Source organism: Hylobates moloch, unplaced genomic scaffold, assembly GCF_009828535.3.
Source record: "Hylobates moloch isolate HMO894 unplaced genomic scaffold, HMol_V3 SCAFFOLD_5, whole genome shotgun sequence".
NCBI lineage: Eukaryota > Metazoa > Chordata > Mammalia > Primates > Hylobatidae > Hylobates > Hylobates moloch.
Window position 1 is genome coordinate 34,338,047 of NW_026652280.1, and position 22,263 is coordinate 34,360,309.

Sequence of the window (22,263 nt, forward strand, 5' to 3'; positions counted from 1 at the left end):
TTCTGGACCAATCAAACTGTCTCACACCCATGTCACACTGGCCCGTAGGAGACCACTGGATGCAAGATAGGCCAATCAGAGGCTTTCCCCTGGATTTTTCAAACACAAACTGGGAGGAGGGCACTTCTTTTTATCTTTAATCATGCAATAAGGATGTGAGGCTAGAGGTGCTAGAAGCCATGAGCTATTGTGGAACAATGCAGCAGACTGAAAGACAAGAGCAAAGACAACATTTAGAAGAAGAGAATCTTGACCATGTGTGATTTCTCATTTTCCTAGTCCAGCTGTACCCCTGGCAGTTAGATGGTTTGATTAAATGACCCTGTTATGGGCTGAACCGTGCCCTCATCTTACAAATTCATATGTTGAAGCCTGAACCCCCAAAATCTCAGAATGTGACTGTAGTTGGAGGTAGGGCTCTTAAAGAGGTGATTCAATTGAAATGAGACTCTTATGATGGTCCCTAATCCAAAATGACTGGTGTCCTTAACAGAAGAAGAAGTTTGGGCACAGAAAAGAGACACCAGGAATGTACATACACAGAGAAAAGGCCATGTGAGGACATTGCGAGGAGGTAGCCCTCTGTAAACCAAAAAGAGAGGCCTCAGGAGAAACCAATTTTGCCAACATCTTAATTTTGGCCTTCCAGCCTCCAGAACCACAAGAAAATACATTTCTGTTGCTTAAGCCACCTAGTCTATGGTACTTTGTTATGGTAGCTCTAGCAAATTAATACATAGCCTAACATTTCCCTTTTTGGTTCAAATTAGTTTATGTTCAGTCTCTAAGTCTTGCAATTAAAGGGCACGAGTGCAGGATGTCAAATGCCTTCAGCAAATATAATGGTGACTTGTATCCCAAATGGCTTCTTACCGTGTTCCAAGGCCCAATACCTGTGACAACAGAAAGACAGATAGGTTCACTGTAGACCCATTTAGGGACACAGGTCAAGCTTAAAACAGGAAAGTTTAAAACCCTGCCTCAGTTTGATGAATTAGTGGCTGCCCAAAATTTTTTGTTTGCTAAACACCTTTTCCCCTTAAAAGAATCCAGAAACCTAGGACTAAGTAATGACAAAACTGACTTTTAGTCTGTGCGTAGTAAGGGGCTGATAACTGATTGCAAAAACCACTTGGCATTTTCTTCTAGATGGTGTTTACCTCAGACAGACTCTCTTGCCAGATAAACCCAGTGAAGGCGGTCACTTGGCTAAGACCAGGTGATTTGGTTTAAACAGGACTGGATGACACTTCCTTCCAGGGGCATTTTTCCAACTTCCAAATCAGCTACTTGCTTACTGTCAGGAATGGGTACTTTCTAGCTCTATTAGGAATGACTTCAGCTGATAGAGAGCAGTATCATTTTTTAAATCTAATAATATGATCTAAGTTAGACACTCATTCATTTACCAGATAGCTACTGAACGCCTACTGGCTGTCAGAATACAAAGTAGCATGGTCACCTTAACTTCCGATGGAAAATCTATCATTGAGCTAAGATTCAAAGTCTTAACCCTCTGCAAGTATCAGCCATGTGGACTACTTCTTAAACCTTAAATAACTTCGTGGTCTATTTACATTTGATTTTGTTTGTTGGTTGTTTTTCCTTCTCTGCAGTCTTTTTCTATCACTGCCCACTCATTCATTCTATTGCAGGGATTCTCCCCTTCCTAAAACATAGCTTCTGCATGTATTTTCCTACCTCCCTGTCCCTCAATAACCCTGGTGCTTGTTTAAAAGTAAACTAAAAGTATTTACTTAGGAAAGTTTGAAAACGCAGGTTAAAAACAAACAATAAGAAATTTACTAAGTTATGAAAAGTCCTTTGTAACTGGTATTTCAGGTTTTCAGAGGCATGAAAACAGGGAACTATTTTTCTTTTAGCTCTCTTTGCTATTTTGCAAATGCGTCTTTCTCCATGAGTCTCATATAGCCCCCACTGAATATTTTACTCATGGCTTTGATAACCATTCGCCTTTCACCTCCTCTTACTCTCTAGATTCTACCACCTGAGGACTGACCCCATGGTTAATAATCAGTTTCCTTTGTGGTGAATATGCTTCTAACAAAGGACTTAACTGCCTTCACTTATTACTTGCTCCACACAGCAAAAGACTATAGAAGAAATTTTATTTACACGGCATTTTATTTAAACAAATTTATATAAATAACATTGCTATATGCCTTTCACAAAAATGTAGACAAGAGTATTAAAAGGGTTTCCTACATTGATTTTTCCATGTTCTTTATGCAGGCAGGAAAAATTCTTCAGTTTAGCTAAAGGATTTTAAAACGAATAATACGAATTATCTGACTATGAATCTAAGTGACTTTGTCCTAATAATGGGAAAATTGACGCAAATTTATTTGTCTATGGATCACAATCCACTCAGGTCAGCGCTCTGAGAGGACTCACTTATACATTTTTTGTTTTTCAGATGCCCTGACTTTTGTTATCTTCTTAAAGATTTTACCTTGTTTTAATCAAGTATATTTCAAAGTATTACCAAAATAACAACTAAAAATTAATTCTGAGTTCAGATGTGTTTGGAAAATACTGAGTAAAATCAATGAAGCTTTTTTTTTTTTTTAAAGCAGCAAGACTTCTCAGAGATTTAGTGCATGTGGACCAAGAGGACCTACAAGGGGTGCTACTGAAAGCTACACTCACGAATCGATTTGACCTTCCATACTGCTTTCGTGCGGGGCATCTTTTTAGGATGAGCAGTCCGAGGAACTAGTGTTCCTCCAGTTAGTGGTTGATGTCTCTAGCCACTTCAAAGACTTGCAGAAGAAAGAAAGCTTAAAGACATAAAATTTAAAAAGTTTGTTTTTCTTTTAAAAGTCCAAGCTATTACTCGACTTGACCTCAGAATTACTATTTACTGCCTCAGAGGAAGTGCTATTTCTGGTTGGTACCACATGGCATATATTTTTAGGAAGGTCTGTATTCAAGCTCTGAAGTCAAACCGTCATATATTTCACAATATAAAGGGAATCAAGTTACCAAAAATACTAGCATGCATATAGATGCCAACTGGACAGTAACAAGCATTTTATCTTCTTCATCAACTTGAGGTGAGAGAGAAACAAGATGTGGCCTATGCATACAATAGAATATTATTCAGCCTTGAAAAGGAAGTAAATGCTGATATATGCTACAACATGGATAAAATTTAAAGATGTTTTGCTAAGCCAAATAAGCTAGAACAAAAGAACAAATATTTTATGATTCTATTTATATAAGGTACTTAGAATCAAATTTATAGAGACATAAATAATGGTGATTGCAACGGGCTAAGGAAAGGGTGAGGAGTTATTATCTAATGATTAAAGAGTTTCACTTCAGGGAGATGAAGTTCTGGATGTAGATGGGCAATGGCTGTACAACAATGTGAATGTACTTAATGCCCATGAACTGTCCACTTAAAGATCGTTAAAATGGTAAATTTTGTTATTTATGTTTTACTACAATAAAACAAGTAACTGGAGGTGACCACCTTATGGAAATCCCACAGATCAGAAGGGTGAAGAGAAAGGAGACTCTGAATAACTGGTATTTGAAGAACATTTAAGGCAAATCTCTCCCTGGATATCTTTTTTGAAAATATTCTTCTGTGATATAGGAGGTAAAGCAACACAGCAACTTTGAAATGGAAAGCTAAGAGAAAAATAATTTTAACATCCTAAGGTTTTAGCATGTTAACTTTTGAATATATAGAAGGACCAACCATATGTAAGCACAGAGCCAGAAAATATTACAGACAGAAATATAAAACACAAAATGTTGTTATCCCAATCCTCAGGTAATTTATAAATCTTACAGGAAAACATGTCTACGAGTAACTTGGTGATAACAAAGACTGTGATAAATGTGCACGAGTTAGAAATACAGGGCTCCAGGGGTGTGGGGGAGGAAGATATGAAATCTGATTGAGAACCCTTTCCCTCTTCTTCTCACCTACGCTATTTCTTCCTTCTTTGAGGTCCAGATCAAGACCCACTGCCTAAAAGATGCCATTCCTCATTGTTCTAACCCACTGTGGCTACTATAATCACACTCATAACTATGTGGAGACTTGTTCTTCTTATTCAATGGTTTTTGGTAGATGTTGTAACTTGGCATATATATATTACATATTATAGAATATGTAATATATGTACATTATATGTACATATGTATATATGATGTATATATACATGTAATATATGTATATTATATATAATAGATATGTAACTTGTCTTATATATAAAAACATATATAAATATTTATATTTATGTAGTTTAATGTGTTCTCCATATTTGGTTAGAGATATCTGTTGCTTTGGGGATGATAAGGATTATTAAAATAGAAGTGCAAGGAAAGGAGGAAAATTGGGTTTTGAATCCATAGAAACATAAAGGTTATGAAAGTCAAGCTTGGTCAAGAGAGAAGGGCTTTTTGAAATTCCAAAATCTCCTCTTTCCAGATCAGAAGCCAAGCCTGGCAACTCAATGTTAGACTATTACCTTAACTTAGAGTGTAGAGAATAGACAAGAAGGGAAGTTCTCACCAGATAGGAAGAGGAGAGTGCTTTTCCAAATAAGGAGGAGGATTTTGTGTGGCTGTCCCCAGGATAAGAATATAGTTTGATTCTCTGAGAATCAAAGGCCCTAACCTTCTTGGGCCTTGGCCAAAGGTGGGAAGTAAGTTGACTGAAACATCGGACTAGACAAAATGAGGTCTTCCAGAACACCCAGGACTGCTGCTCGGCCCCTCTATGTCCAAGATGGCCGGAAGTCTCAAATAGGTGGTTCTCAGAGCTCTGAGTACACATGATGTGTGCATTGCATGCAGGGGTACTGTGAGTTCCCATATACTGCAGAAAGTGGGGTGGGGGACAGAGGAGTGCTGAGATTCTGTAATACTGGGTTAGATGAGGAGAATAAAAATTACATGGCCTCTCCAACACTGATATATTTCAATGACTATGGGTTTCAGCTGTGAGCACCAACATAACACCCCCAGAAAACAGATGAGATTAGCCATAGCAGGCAGATGCCAGCACAAAGTATTCAGGAATCAGACTAGACCAACCTCACTCTGGTGGCCAGCAGTGAGGACAGCCCACAGGTACCCGCTTGTCCCAGAAGACATAGCTTTCCCTGCACATATCGACGTCTTGGGAAGGGACACAGAGATGCTTCTTGTGAAAGGGAAAATAGCCCTGATTGAGCATTTATACTTGAAATTCACTAAATATTTGCCCAAATTAGACCAAACCACACTTAAAAAACTATTTTAAAATAAAAACGATTGAATTGGCTTTAATTGGAATACTTAAATCTACCCCACTACTATTGGTAGAAGTGAGGATAGCAGTTGTGGGGAAAAAAAAGTTTATTCTTTTATTTTCTGACCCATTAACTCAGAGTGTGTGAATGTTCACTCCATTTGCATGTTTGACACAACAAGCAGGCTAGAGTTTCCTGGAGATCTGTGGAATGCTTCATGTTATGTACTCAATAGGTGTCCCTAAATGTACACTGTATGAAGAAACAGAAGAAAACATGGATTTCGTTTCTTCCATGCCTCTCATTCCACCAAAGCCAAAATAAATTATAAAACAGAGAGAACAAAATAAATACCATTCTAGAAATCACAGAGAGAGTTCTGTAAAAAGAACTGGTACTGGGAAAGTCATAGGACTTAGTCCTTAGAATATTAATAATCATAACCACAGACAGTCTTCCCGCAAAGCTTTCTGTCAATAAGCTGCGGCAAATATCTATCTAGACCAGTGAAGTCCCATGGAAGTAATAAGTGAAGTTTTCAATCTTCAAAAATGTTTGAGCATCTCTCTCCTATGGAAGAAAACCCCTAGAACTTCTCATAAATGGATATTTCCCTCGGGGGACTAATATCCTCTCCAGGGTCAAACTTGACTTCTTATGATGCAATGAAGCAACATTCACAAGGAAGTCATGATTTTTTTCCCTTTCCTATTTTCTTAAAATTCATTTAACCTTAAGAAGTCATTGAACATCCATTTCTTTTTTTTTTTTCTGACTAGGGCTTTCAATAAGGGAAAAACTAGGGCAAATTTTAGACAAAGCAAAAGACAATCTTAAAAGTTGACTAGGCTACAGAAATCTAAATGACAAACTTAACAGGGCTGACTTTTCCTTGGTGTGTAAGACAGGCGTGCAAGGCTATTAACAATAGAACTCAGCACAAAGCCCTGTGGAAAGCAGGTGAATATTGATTCTTAATCTTAAACTCATGAATAATGTATAAGGCAATTTTAGTTTAAAGATACAGGCATTTTTTTTCTGGCACAATGGTTTTTAGAAACTCGCTATATTCAGTATCCCATAAAAAGAGTTTTCTCATCTTTTAAGAAGCCTCTCAAATTTCATCTCATTCCTACAGCCTTCCCTGACCATCCAGTCCTTACCAATCACTCCCTTCTCTAAACTCCAAGAGTACTTACTGTCTGTAGCACTCACTGGATATAAGCTATGAGGTATCTTTTTTTTTAATTTTTTTTTTTTTTTTAACAGACATGTTTCGGTAGATAATAAAACCCCCCAGGTAGGGGTCACTCTTATTATTCCCAGTACCTAGCCTGGAGCCTGATCCACAGACCATAAGTGTTCAATAAATGTTTGTTGTTAATGATGATATGTTATAGACACATCTGAAACATAATCTGGATAAACACAATACTGGAAAAGTGCAAATCATCATTTAACAAACATGCAAGCCAAGAAATCAATATGAGAGAGCTGTCTGAGCACCAAGTGAAAGACAAAGTAATACCCTCTTCCCTGCCCCAACATCTAACGTGGTGATGGATTATGCTACATAAAATTATCGATAAAGACCAATGTAGTCACAATGATTTCTAAGCAGTAGCAAGAAATATTAGATACAAAATGTAACATTACAACAAAGGCAGCAGAACTGAGAGGCCATTTTGGAATAACAGATACATTCATCTGATGAAGAACCTCTTTGCAAATAAGTAACTTCAAGCATAATGAAAGCACAGGGCTTTCCTTTCCTCCCTCTCTATCTCCCCAACCCAGAGACCGAGATTCTGATTTCCCTCAAGATACACAGAATGTACGTCACTTGCCCCTTAAACAAAGGAGCAGGAAGGCAAACTTGAGCATTCAACTGTTGCCAAAACAAACCCAAGCCTTTCAAATGAGTTAAGTTCTCATGATATGAGTCGAGTTGAGTAAATTTATACAATTCTCATTTACGTACACACAAAGAGTAAAACAATCTACTTATTTCTTGTCTGAATTCCTATCTTCTTCAATAAGGTTTGGCTTATTAACTAGCAGCAGAAGTTTGGGCCAAATCTATCTAGCAATGAACCTCATCTCGCCTATCTCTGTCACTCTTGCATACCCTTTCCCTATCTATACCCTTCCTTTTATCCTGGCAGGTGGGGAATGCTTAGGCAGAAAGCTCAGCCATTTCTATTGATCAGATAGGTAACATCTTCAGCATTACTATTGGTCTGACGAATGTGAAACAATAATAAAGGCGGTCAGTCCAAACTTCCCTGGGCCCTGGCAGAGATCTGGGGCAGATGATGGGAAAGCGAGAATCATGGGTTGATACTTTCCCCCCAAATTGTATATGCCTTACTGTGACATAAGCAGCCTGAACAGGATCATTAATTTAACTGGTCACTTCATTGGAACATTGATAAGGATTTGACTGGTTTTTAATAGCATTTACTAGTTATGTGGACTAATTAACAAATCAACAAGATTTAAACCAGTACATTTACTCCTCACCTCATCCTCTTCCATGTTGCTCAGTCACCTTTAGCATTTCGAATGGGATAAAGAACTTACAAAACTAATTAGCTATATAGACAGAGCCATAATGGTCTGCATTTTCTCCACTATTAGTAATGCTTTTGGTATATGAAATCTACTAGTTAAAAAAATGAAAATTGAATACCATGGGTTAATCTAGGTATAGTAGTAACAATTCCTATAACCAGCTTGGCTTCCTTCATAGCTAAAGGATGACCAGTACCATCTCATCTCTTTGAAACAATTGACTGGTGACATCTTTTTGTGGGTCAATATTCTCATTGAAAGAAAGAATATATTTTTTCCTGAAAAAAATATATAAAATATCCCTAAATTTAGTGAATTCAGAAAGCCATATAATTATAGTATACAGAGTTTTCCTTCTATATCCTGAAGACATGGACTTATAAATGATGCAGGGCACTCACGGTCATTCAGGTCCTGTTGGCACAATAAATGGAGATGCTCCAAGCCTTTTCCTTGTCTGTAGGTAGAGGTGCAAATACTTCAATGACATATGTTCCTGTTCAGAAACACCCAGGATGAAAACTGGAAAGGGTCTGCCAAGAAATACAGAGGAGCTCTTTCAGCATGGTCGTTTTTTAGGATGATGGAGGCAGCCTACAAAACGGTGACTTGGAGCAATGGCTGGAGCCAGCCTAAGGAGGCACTATGGGGCAGAAAGTTGGATCCCCCACTAGATGGCGCCAGGACACATCTGTGGCATATGTGGGTACTGTTACCATGGCAGAACAGAGGGATCGGATCAGTTTTCACAATTCTGTATAGGCCAGGTCCTAATGGAGTACCAACGGACTAAAGTGAGTGTATGTGTGTGTTTTATACGTCCTTAAGTTTGACCCTACATTGAAGGGTACACCTGGGGTGGCATATGTGTGTGTTCTTTGGAGTATGATTGCCTGTGCGGTTGTGAGTGTATCTCATGTATCACATGTGCACACACATACAATATAATACACATGTACATTAGATTATATAGATATGGGATCAATATAGGTGTAGCTAAAGATTGGGGGCCATTATTACAATAAATAAGGATCACGTTGGAGGAGGGGGATTAGCTTCTGTTGAGTGCACTGTATGCCAGACCTTTTCATGTGCTTTCTCATGTAACCTTCACAACACAACAGCTGCAACTATTGCCCCATTTTCACCAAAGGAAATTTGATGGACTTTATATAGGTTAAGGAACTTGTCCAAGCTCACATAGCTAAAGAATTGGATTAAAATCCAGTTCTGCTAAGCTTCAAAACCATAATACAGTTATGCCTCATACCACATTGACTTGCTACAGTTTCTTACAATGTGCAAATTAACTCCAGGGAATATGGTTTGTGGTATGTTTGCACGAATAATACTCACATGTGCACTATACAAAATGAAAATACCTTCCATGCAAAAGTTTGATCTATGTTGGACTACAAATATACATAAAAAGTTGAATAAGGCATTCCACTTTCCCCTCTTCACCCCAGGATAATTATTAAATAACCCTATCACAGAAAAATATATAAGAATTAATTCCAATATATGATTCAATTAAAATGGGAGTCATTTAAAAGAATGTTAACTAATTTTAAAGTAGATACATCAAACCCACATGTATACCTAAACAAAGCCATTCACTATTTACCTAAAAATACGTTAGCATTAAGGTAACAATACAAGTTCCATTTATGTTGTAGGAAAAGCCTTTTCTATTGAGATGGTTGGCTCTCATCTTAACTCAGCCCACTCAGCTATGGTTTATTGTCATTGGAGATTTTGTAGCCTTTGGGCATCAGTCTTTTAATTTTCTTTTTGTCTAGGAAATGTATTCTGTACATTGCGTTTTTGTGAGACAGACTAAAGAATGTAGTGTACATTGAGTGTTTAGCACAGTGTCTGGCAAACAGTAAGTGCTGAATAAAAGTCAACACTATTGATTATGATGTCTATAAAGAAGGAGAAAAAAGCAGAGGAGGAAGAGAGCAGAAAGAAGAGGAGAGTAAGGAGGAGGAAAGAAGGCAAGAAGGTAAGAAGAAAGGAGAGAAGAGGGTAGAATGGTGGAGAGATCAACATGACAATTAATTTGAATTAATTTGCAATTTTTTTCTTTTCCCTAAAAGTTAAAGAAGTCATCTGAAACAATGCGGAATTTGAAATATCTGCCTTGCACACTGCATATCATTCTATTTTTCACCTTAAACTGTGCAGTTTTCTGTTTGGTTTAAGATTGGTTAGTTTTCCTATAGGCTAAAGAATAATGTGCTAAGAACCGAACCCCCGGCTGAGACTGTGGGATTGAAAAGGGGGAGAAAGACAAACAGCATTCCATCAAGTTGTACTTTGGGCACTGGGAAAATATGTTGGCTGTGCTGTTAAGAAATTGACTTTTTGGCTGCATGATAAAGGTGAACTCTGGCACTCCAAAACTGGATGGAAGTCACAATAGCTCCCTTTAGAAAAGTCAAAGCAAAATAGAGACATTTTCTCTGGTGCTTCAGATCTGTAAGAACATTATCTGAAAAGAGAGATCACATCTCAGGAAAAGGGAAAAAGGGGAAAGTAGGAAAATATTGTCTGCTGCCTTTAATAACAAAATTCCACCTAGCAAATTTCCTAAGAAGGTTTTCGTCATTCTGGGCCTCAGTCTTTGTTTCTTTCATTTGTGTTAGAGAATATTTGAAGTTGTATTGAGAAAAGAATAGTAGTGTTAATAAAGCCTAACATGAATGAATCACTTACAGAATGCACAACACCACATTCCATATTCTGTATCACATTATGCTCAATTCAACCCTATACATTGGTACCATATTACAGATGAGAAAACTAGGCTCAGAAATTTAAATGGTTTGGTTAAAGTTACACTAGTAGATGGCAGAGCAAAAATTCAAAACCAAGGGCAAGCTGAAGCCAATACCAATCTTGTGGTCCGTGATGCTGTACTTAGATGACATTCAAAATGCCTGTGGCAGTGCCTGGCACAGAGTAGGCATATGACAATACTCAGCTTTACTTTTTTTCCAAACAGCATTTCGCTCCTGCCTAGGTTAGAGTGCAGTGGAGCAATCGTCGCTCACTGCAGCCTTGAACTCCTGGGTTCAAGCAATCCTCCTGCCTCAGCCTACTGAATAGCTAGGACTACAGGTGCACACCACCATGCCCATCTAAGTTTTAAATATTCATAGAGGCAGGGTCTCTCTATGCTGTCCAGGCTGCTCTCAAATCCTTGGCTTCAGGCAGTCCTCCCAAAGTGCTGGGATTATAGGAATGAGCCAGCATGCCAGGACACCTTTGTTTTATTTAAAGGAATACTGCTCTTGGAGTGTTATCTCTTTCAGTAAAGTTCCATTTCAATCTGTACACAGTTTTGGAGACTATCAGGTGCAGAAAGTGATACCAACTTCAATCTATGGGTATGAAATATTCATTCTATCCTGGATGTTTCTGTTTTGCAGACCCTAGATCTTGGCATAAAAGCCTAGCATCCTTCCCTGGGCTCAAGTGACCATGATCTGGAGACAACAGTAGGGGTGGCCTGCCTGGATATTTGAGGAGGTAAGACATGCATTGGTGAGAAGGAACATTTCTGATGTTATCAGGCTTTCTCCATCCCATTTGGGGGCATTCATACTGACATAATCACATGGTATGCATGAAGTTGTAAAACTAGAGGAAAATTCTAAAGCTTGACCTTGTTTCTAGTAGATAATTTCCTGAGATATTAGAGGACTATATCAAGTGGAATCAGGAGCACTGGGCATGGTTGCGACCAATTAATTATTGCCTCAATAAGAGAGCATGTCCATCAGCTATACTTGCTGTTGAATAAATAGCTGTCTTGATTCTTTCCCTGCAGTCTCTTTTTATCTTCTTAATCTCGGAAAATAAGTTAGCAAGATGAATGAAGAAATCAAGGTCCATACAGTCCAAGGTTACACCATTAGATTCTAACTAACTTGAAACCTAGGTTTCTGATTTCCCAGTCAAGAATAATCTTTAAGACATTTCTACAAATTCTAAAAGATTCTTGACCAGTAAAAAAAAAAAAAAAAAGGAAGGAGAGATTCTAATTACTTTCAAATGTTCAGAAAATGCAACATTCCTATCATCCTTTCAGAAATCAAAAATGTATATTTTAACATAATAAAGTCTCATAAATCCTGCTGTAAATTTTTAAAACCTGATTTTATCTGTAATTTCTATACATTTTGACCACCGTTTTTTTTTTTTTTTTTTTTTTTTTTTTTTTTTTTTTTTCTCTGTTGCCCAGGCTGGAGTGCAGTGGCACAATCTCGGCTCACTGCAATTTCTGCCTCCCAGGTTCATGCCATTTTGCTGCCTCAGCCTCCCGAGTAGCTGGGACTACAGGCGCCTGCCATCATGCCTGGCTTTTTTTTTTTTTTTTTTTTTGTATTTTTAATAGAGATGAGGTTTCACTGTGTTGGCCAGTATGGCCTCGATCTCCTGACCTCATGATCCACCTGCCTCAGCCTCCCAAAGTGCTGGGATTACAGATGTGAGCCACTGTGCCCGGCCAGTTTGATTTTTTTAAATGCCTGTTAATTTCCAGAGGCACCAGTATTCCTCAAAATCCATTTTTGATCATACATCTCAAAATGATTCAAAGCCAGTTCTGACAATGTTCCTTATTAATAATAGTAGAACTAATAATAATTTCTTTTTACTGGTATTTCTGTGTTCATACTACCTCATTCCATAATACTACCATATCTTCACAACAGGTCTCCCAAACCCCCAACTTTTTCTATCTGATTGATTCTCCATGCTCCTGCTAGATTTGTCTTCCCTAAGTACACTCACTCTGCCCTGTTTCTACTCTGTCATCCATCATGACACTCCACTCTTCTCAGTATAAAACCCAACTTCTCAATCTGCCATTTTGGTCTCTTTCTCCCTCTAGGTTCTCACTCCACTGCTCTGTAAGGTGGGCCCTTCAGTTGAACTAACGAGGCTTGCTCTGATTCCTAACCAGGGCACACACATTCCTGAGTCCCCTGCCTTTAACATCTCTCCTTCTCCCTTCTTTCCACATGTGCGGGTGTGTTTCTCAACATATTGCAGGATCCTCTGAAAGCAGAGGTGGACCCAGAGATGTTGTAACCACCATAGTTGGCCACCTGCGTTAACTCATAAGCCTGTTGTTAGCTCTTATGCCTCTCAGAAATGAATGTCCACAAGCAGGGTCACTGTTGATGACTCAGCAACTCATATGATTTTATTTCTTAACTTTATCATGACAAAGCTTTATTATTATAGAAGTTAGGCATACTTCAAAGAATTGCATTTGAGGAAAAAAAATACATATTTTAGTTCTGTATTTTAAACAATTTTATTGCAATTCTAGATCTCCAAGCCCAAGTTTTTGTGTTGGTTATAGAAGTAGCTTTAGGTGGCCATGGGCTTGTGAGAAGCACATATCTGTTCTCCAGGTGGTTACAGCTTTGTCATATAGAGGTAACTGCAGAAGCCTCAATGGATGTGAAGGCAGAGAGGCTGAGAGGACAATTCATAGTGAAAAGGTCTGGCTTGGTCTCCAGTTTTATGGCTGACTCCTGAGTGATTTTGAGAAAATCCCCTTAACCTCCTGAGTAGCAGTTCCTTCAGCTGTAAAATAGGAAGTCTAATATTTAAACTCATAGGGTTACAGTAGGAATTAACTTTGGTAATTGTTGTAAAAGCCTTGTCAATTATAAGGGGCTCTGCAAATGTTAGTTATTATTAAGAAAACATTCTGGGCATCTCTAGCTTTTTTTTTTAAAATGCAATACTAGAAGAATTTCTAACCACCCTAAACTAATTTCTATCATGAAACGTGATTCCCCTATGTCTGTGTGTTTGCTCTATGACCCATCTCTAACTCTCTTCACATTACATTCGGCAGAGTCAACTTCTCAACAAAAAATTGTTCTCTTTATTGTTTGAAGGCTGACGGTCAAGCTGTTGTTAGCAACTCAGTTAAGTATTATGACTGAAATTTCCATTTTAGATTCTGATTCCAACCTTAGATTTTCAACTACTCACATGCCACAGACAAGTATGCACACACGTTATTAGGTTTATTTTTCCCCGCCCCTTCTCTTCACTTTCCTTCCCCTCTTCCATCCCCTACACTCTTTCTCTTTTTTTCTTTCTCTTTCTCTCTCTTCCTCCCTCCCTCCCTTTCCTTCCTTCATTCTTTTCCCCTCCCTCTCCCTTTTCCTTCCTTTTCTCCCTTTCTTCCCCCTTTTTCCCTTCCTTCCTTCTATTCCTACCTTTCTCTTCTTCCCTTCATGTCTCCATCTCTCCCTTTCCTCCAACAAGAATTTTTAAACATTCAAATAAGAAAACGCCACATGAATTTTTGACTAAAGTGGGATATTTTACTTCTACCCTGCCCTTGTCTACTTAAAATGCTTACAAACCTCACCTTTTTTTTCTAGAGCACACAAATATGCTCTAGTAGTTAAAAAATGTACCTAAATGTATGTTATTTACCATTAGGTACCAGAGTAAATGATATAGTTAATACATTATCTACTATGCAGAATACTTGGATATTGATGAACATTCTCAGGCATTCCATGTCCTACTGGGGCAATTCATTTTCTATGACAGGATGAGAATTACTGCCTCACTGGACCAGAATACTCTTGGAGTCCATATAAAGGCCCTTATTTCCACAACGGATTGAAAGACAACAGGTTCTGATTTTTGGGATATTCAGTTTGTAGACTGCTGATCTGTTAATGGATCAAGTCAGCACCCTGTAGGTATCCTTAGCTCTTGGTGTATGTAATTCCCTGTCCAGAGGCCTGAGTTGCAGAACTCCCCAAACTAGTACCTGCCTACCAGCTCTGTATGGCACTCAACTGCTCAGATTATTTTGTCTTTAAAATGTAGTGTTTCAGCTTTCCTTAAAACATACACAGGGAAAGTAATATACCCTTGGAAATAATAAGAGATTTGCAATAGATGCTCAATTATAAAGGAGAAAGGCATATAAAAATATAATCACAGACATTTCAAACTGGATGAAATGTAATAAAGTTATTTGCAAGTTATTGCACAGTAAGGCTAACCTTGCCGAATAGCTTTAGGCAGGACTCGTTTTTAGGTCAAGTATCTGTGTGTGTGTGTGTGTGTGTATGTGTGTGTGTATGTGTATGTGTGTGTGTACTGATATTTCTGGAGGATCATTGTTAGGGCTTCTTTAATCAAATACCCTCATGTCGCAAATGAAAAAGGGACCAGAAGAGGTGGGAAAGGCGAGGCAAGAATCTGATCTTTCAGATTTTCAGGATTACAGGCTTTTCATTGCACCAACCTCAGGAAAGTATGTTCTTCAGTGACTGAGCTACAGGGGCTACATGGAACACTACATGAAAAGGCCAAAAACTTGATTTCATCACCATCTGATCTACTAGAACAATTATCTTGTAAATTTCAGTGTGAAGATCAACTCTGTTTTCAATGACCACTATCTCACATAAGCAGATGAAACAACACACTTTGCTCCTCTATTTTCATGGCCTATCCATCTCCACCTGCCTCTTCAAATCATCTTTTGGACTCACAGTAAATGGAGAGCCTTATGCTGAATGCAGAGCTCTAGGCTGGAACTGGTGGACTGAATCATTACTCTCCTCTTTTCTTTGGGATCCCCCTCCCTCTTTCCATGCTGCTGTCCTCCTGCACTAGCACGGAAGGGGAGAGCAACAGATTCCTTTGTTCAAATCACAGGGATTCACATAGGGTAAGTGCTCACTCTATATTTGTTGAATAAAAGAATGAATGGATTCCTGGATAGGTCCAGCCAGGGACCATTCTGTAAGGCCTTGTACTCTGAAGGATCCACAGAATCTTCAAGTTTATAATATGTGAAAAACAGAAAAGATTTCTAAAACCCACTAGGTTGGTTTGCTAGTGACAGGATTTTAGCTTCAATGCAAGCAGTGAAGTCTTGAGTGGTGTGTCTTCGAATTGCATCTACCCGATCTATTTTTCCATCAAGGGCTCTTAAGCACCACAACAACAAAGACCTTTTCCCTACTACTGTGTTTAACCCCCAACGGTCCTCATTATATGGCTAGGTTCAACAAATGCTGATGTCCAGCTTTGTCTGCTCCTTCTATCCCCAGATAATTTAGAGTTGACTCTAATAAAATGTTTTGCAACTTACAGCATGAAGTCATTAAAGATCCTCTGTCAGGTAATTGATAAAATAACAGTCCAGCCCATCCTTCGCACACTGGCTTAAAGTTCATGCAACCTGTAGTTGTATAAATTATACCTAAACCACCTTTAGCCTGTTGATTTGAGAATATCATCCATCATTCCTCAGTGGATGAATGGTGATACTAATCCCTGGCCCTCTATGCTGCCTGAAAGGTGGTGCTGCTAGGGGAAGGTCTGGGCCCCCTTGCCATTAGGATGCCTGCATGCTGGGGAAAAGAGCCTCAACACAGAGAGGTACCTATGTCCAGCACCAAGTGGAACTCCAAGTTCTCGCCTTGTTCCATACCATGGCCAGGGACATAATTGTGCCTTAATACTTACATTTCCTATCGAGGTCTTCTAAGCAAAGCTGAGGGAGCTGATACCCAAGGCAGGTATTTCCTCACTCAGCCAACTCTCCTCCTCCCTCTTTCTTCATGCAAACTTCTCTCTTCATGCAACATTAGCATAGGTGGAGTGTGAAGCAGAGGAAAGTTTCTGGCAAGGAATGAGGTAAGTACCTTCTCCGGAAAAGGTTTTTTTTTTTTTTTTTAATCTCAATGATAGGTTTAAAATTGGAAGATGCTTTTAATTCGTAAAAATGCATTGGTTAAATTTGGCTCACTGATATAAAATCATGGCTTATATGTCCAATAAATTTTCCCTTGACATCAGCCAGTTAACCTGAATATAAGGCCATAAATTGTTAACTATCATTCTTTTATTGCTGATGCCAACGAGCACTTGGCTTTTTAGCCACAATAAATTTACAATACATGCATTACCCTTGAGAGTGTTATTTATAAGACAGAATAAGAATACATAGTCACCATCATTGACTTTAAATCCACACTTATACTGAATCTACATGCACTGATAAGCAATGTTCTCAGAGGTCATCAAATACCAACTCTCCATCAGACCACTCAAAAGTTTCCACAGTCCACAGGGACCGCACAAGCCAGCTCTACAATCACACACGGTGACAGTGGAACAGACAATCATGTAGACCCGAAGGTTTCCATTTAACGGCCATTCAGTACACCTAAGTAGCTGGAATAGATGTTTGAGCTTTCTCCCATGTGCACAGATAGAGCTGTAAATATGTCCTCTTATTCTCCTGATGGGAGCCTCAAGAGGTTGATTTTCATCTGTCCCAAATAAACTTGTTGGAACTCTTGGGGGATTCCTTTTAGATTTTTTTATTACCACTCTGGAATAATGTGCAAATAATTATGCAACAGCCTACCCTTTGTTTGAATGAACATTATTAAATATACAACAATTATCACATATCGTATATTCTATGTGCATACAAGCCCCTTAGGATAATGCATATTCCCAACCCCTACAGAAAAAAAATGTGAATTATTAATATTCACTCTTTAAGCTCCGTAAAACTAACTCTCAGATCGTGGCACTAAACACTCACTGCTCTGGCACCTACACAGGCTGGTTGGAGAATTCATGCACTATAGTGTTTGACACACTCATTCTCTCAGGTGAAATACTGCAGGCAAGACTGCATAATTCATTAGCTGATACAGCAAGGCTGAATAATTAGATCATCTCTTTGTACAAGGCTATATTTTATGATGATATTTTTAACACTATAATCTAAATTGGTGTTGGATTAGGGTATGGGGGCTGTTGAAAGTAAACTAATTAGAAATTGAAAGATGCCATATGTGAAGTCACAGCTGTATTACTCCATGCCACCAAAAGTAGTATCCCATCTTCAAAAGGCTTGCAAATTATCTATACTATTGGCTGACAAGCACATCAGATATTTTAATAATAGGAAAATGATGATGTGCATACACACACAGTGTTGTATTTTTATTTCGGTAGGTGGGAAGGGAAATGAAAAGAAACTTAGAAACCGATAATTTCTCCCATGAGCAGGTAGAAAAGAAGGATTTCCAAACGTTAGCAAGAAGAAACATTAAAGAAAGAGCTATGCCTTACCCCACAGTTCTGCCTGAACCTTGAAGTGATGGTTTTGAGAAGAGTAGTCAATGTCACCTAGGAGACCACACTGGATAAAAATGTGGAGTCCTTCTCAGGTGATCAAGGCAAAGAAGACAGCCGACTTGGAAGGCACGTAGGTGTCCAGGGGCTTGCTCTCCTGGCTCACTCAGTCCTTCCCCACTCCTTAGTCCCTCAGCACTAATGTGGGTCTGTCATTTCAGGATATTTGCTTTTGAAGTGCCTCTCCTTGGACTACTCTCATTAGCATCCCGTTCTCCTTCAATGGCCAAGTGATATGTGAGGACCTGATTGTTTTCCCATTGGAGAATTTGCTTCTTAAGTAGCCAGACAACCCATCTCAGCGGCCCCAGCCAGAACCACTGGAACGGTGATTCTTCCTGTGGCCAGTCTGGTTCTGCTTGGTCTCCCCTCTGCCATATGGTTTCCTCCTTTTTTTTCTTTACACATTACTGAGAGGTTAAATTTTTACAAATCTTACTGTCTTTGAGCTGATGGAAGATAAGGAGGACTTGTACACCTGGCCTTCTCCAGGTGGAAAACTCCATTTGAGAAACTAATTGGCTATGTTAAATGTTGGTACATGAGCATACTTTATGATGAAACTCAGGTGGGAGAGGCAGGTTCAAAGAAGAGGTCAAGAGAAACACTTCCCATAGAATCTGATCCCCTTCTCTTTGAGAGAGAACCAGGCTGAAGTCCAGTTACACCACTACAGTCATTTCCAAACTGAAGTAACTTAAAACTAGGAGACTAGAACCCCAGACTTCATCCTCCTCATTTCATTCTCCTCTTTGTTATAATTATCACAAAAAGAAACAAAAATAATATTTTACTCCCCAATGTTATGTTTCATAACATTGAGCAGAACGACTTGCATATATTTGCCCCAAGCATTGGGTAAAAACTCAGGCTCACTTGTATTCACTGTTTCCTTTGAACATCACATAATTGGTCCCTAGATTTCTCTGAAATCTGAGATTTTATTCTGAAAACCTTACATTAGCTATGACTTTATCCTAAGGATCAACTCTCTTTAAGCCTCAATATCTATTCCTTGCCTTTGGAAATGAAACTGTTTTTCCAAAGGCTCAGCATGCTGTCCTTTGGGCTTTTGCTATATCTATAGCAACCACTCTGTTGGGGAACCTTACAAATAAAACCAGACTTTGGAGTCTGGGCACACATAAAAGATACATTGCAACAATAAACATTTAAGTTTCTTTGTTTAAACCAGCAACAATAGCTTATTAATACCTGCTGAAGTATTGCCCTTAGTTCTGATTAAAGAAAAAGAATTTTGTTTCTTGAAATTTAGTATATCTCCAAGTTAATTTGCTCTTGCATTTAAGAAATGTTCATTTGATAATTCATTGTTAGACCCATTCTTAGAAGAGATGGGTGGTCTGAATTGCCAATTAAGGGTGAAATTCTCTGTTATCTTGGCTGAATTTCTTAATTTTCTCCAGGAGTTACATTTCTCCATTTTGAAAGTCTCCCCTTTCAAATAAATCTAATGATTTTATAAGGCTATTCACCCTATTCCTGTGAAACTGACAGGAAAAAAAGTACCAAATATTTCATAAGTGAGAGTGAGTAAAGAAAATAATGTCCAGTCATGTTGGATTCAATGCCATATTTCCTTTCAGTCAATAATCTACTCACAAAAACAAACAAAGACTCCTTGGAGAAATGGCTGATTCTAAGGCTGAAACAGGAAATATACAAAATGAGCATAGAGAATCTTTCAATCCCAGAAAGCAAGAAGTATTTAATCACACTGACACACAGACACACACACACACACACACACACACACAAATTCACACATGTATACATGGAGGTGTTAGATATGTCAAAGGAACACAAGAGCCAAGAGCTTCCAATGGCCAAAGTTGAAACAACTTGAAAAATAAATAAAGAAGTGAAGTAAAATAAATACCCATGAGTCCATACCGATATAAATGATTTATTAAATAGATAAATGGGTAGAATAGTCAAATCTCCCATTCAGAACAATTCCAAATAATTGATGTGGATACTCAGCCCTCAAGAAGACAGAACATAACTCCCCACTCTTTAAGTGGGCTGGCCAAAATGACTACCTTCCAAAGAGTGCATACAGCATGCTCAGGGGAAAGGGGAGATTTCCTGACTAACACTACCTCAGACATCACAAATGATATCACATTTTTGTGTCCTTGATAGGAAATGATGAGAATAGCATTTTTCTCTGTGATCTTCCTTTAAAAAGCCATAACACCACTCTAATCAGATTAAAACATGAGACAAATCTACAGAATACCTCACCCATAGTCCTAAAAGCTGTTATGGTCATTGTCATCAAAAAATGGAAAGTCTGAGAAACTGTCACAGCCAAGAGAAGCCTAAAGAGACATAATGACTAAATATAATGTGGTACCCTGGATAGGATCCTAGAAGAGAAGAGGTGAACACTAATAAAAGTATAATAATGAATCAAGATTGGTTTATTAATTGTGATAAATATACCATACTGATAGAAGTTGTTAATAGAGGCAAGCAGGCATTGGGTATTTTGGAGGTCTAACTTTGCAATATTTCTGTAAGTATAAAACTATTCTTTAAAAGTTTCTTTTTTAAAAAAGAAATCTACATATTGCATCCCAGGCAAAGCCTAAGTGCATGAAAACAGTGGCATTCAACAGGTGTTTACTGAATGTGAGAAACTAAAATTTGTTCCTTAGTCTCTGTGAGTTTACACAAAGTAACTTTCTACCCAAGGGTTCTTTAATACTAAAAATGACTTTGAGGGTAGAAATGGCATATGAAAAAAGCAAATTCTATGGTAGAAATATCAGAAATAATTTCTCAGCAATGAAAATATTGACATTACTTATACACACAGCAGAACTTTAAAATGGTGATGCTCATAAGAGACTAAACTTTATTTCAAAATACTTTCACATTTATTTGCAATTTCAAATTACTGCACTAATGTATTGATAAAGGTAAGGCAGGCATTAGTTTCTCCATTTTGAACATCAAAATCTTGGGGAATAGAGACTCATGTTGAATGTATTTAAGGCAGAGAAGTGTTTCCTAATCTACATATTGACCACAATTAGGTTGTGGCTTAGGCAAGCTGATTCCATTTTCTTGGGTTTAGTTTTCCTCTCTGAAAAATGAAGGATACTTCCATAACAGAGAAAAGTTCATGTATAATCTTTCCCCCAACTCCAAACACAAAGAATGTAAAAAATTTATTTATATTTTAAAACAAAAACTGCACTAAATATTAAGAAAAAAATTCAAGGATCCCCAAAGAAAGAAAACCTATAGGTATAGGCAGAGGTTAAAGCCCCATGGCCACCAGGGAAGTTGAGACTAGCTCCATATGGATGGTGTAGCTGGGGTCCTTTAATGGGGATATGTGGACTCCTGATCGGACACAGACTGCACTTCATAGAGATTGGAACATCCCCTCTTGCCTGCCCAGGGTGGCTTCTAGGAACATGGTGTTTTTCCAAAACCTACTGCCAGAGTCAAGATTCTCACATGATCATGGTTCCCAGGCTATTGTAGGTATGAGCATTGAGAATGGACTTGCCACCTTTTTATGAAAGGAAGACTTCAGCTTAGCTGCTAATATAAGGAGTCCTATGAATCCAGACAACCCATACAACCCAGAGGTTTGAGGTGACATCAGATAGCTTTACAGGAAGGAGCACAAGAGAAAACTTCCTAAGAGAAGAGTGAAACCAAAGAAATGGGAGGTACCTATTCAAGGAAATAGAAATAATGGGAAAATCTGAAAATAAGTTTTAAAATGAGTATCTATGAAATCCTCAAAGAAATTATAGATGGAAGTGAGAAACTCAACAATGAGTTAAATACTAGGCTGACACAATTAATGAAATTGTAAAATGAAAAAAGAACTGAACTTATTTTCCAAGATGAAGAGAGACAATATGATTTTTAAAAAAATGACAGAGAAATTAACAGACTTGGAGGCTGAGAAGCACCAATATCTGTCTGATAAGAATTTTAGAAGAAAGAAAAATACAAATAATTGGGAAGAGGGTCTAAAAGAGTTAGGTAATAACTAAAATTTTCTAAAATTAAAGACACAGGAGACTTCGGATTAGAAAAGCCCAATGTGTGCACACAGCAGGAGGAATAAAAATAAACCCACCCATGGACGTTGCAATGAAGAGACCATAAAATCCATCAATCTGGTTGGCAGCTTATT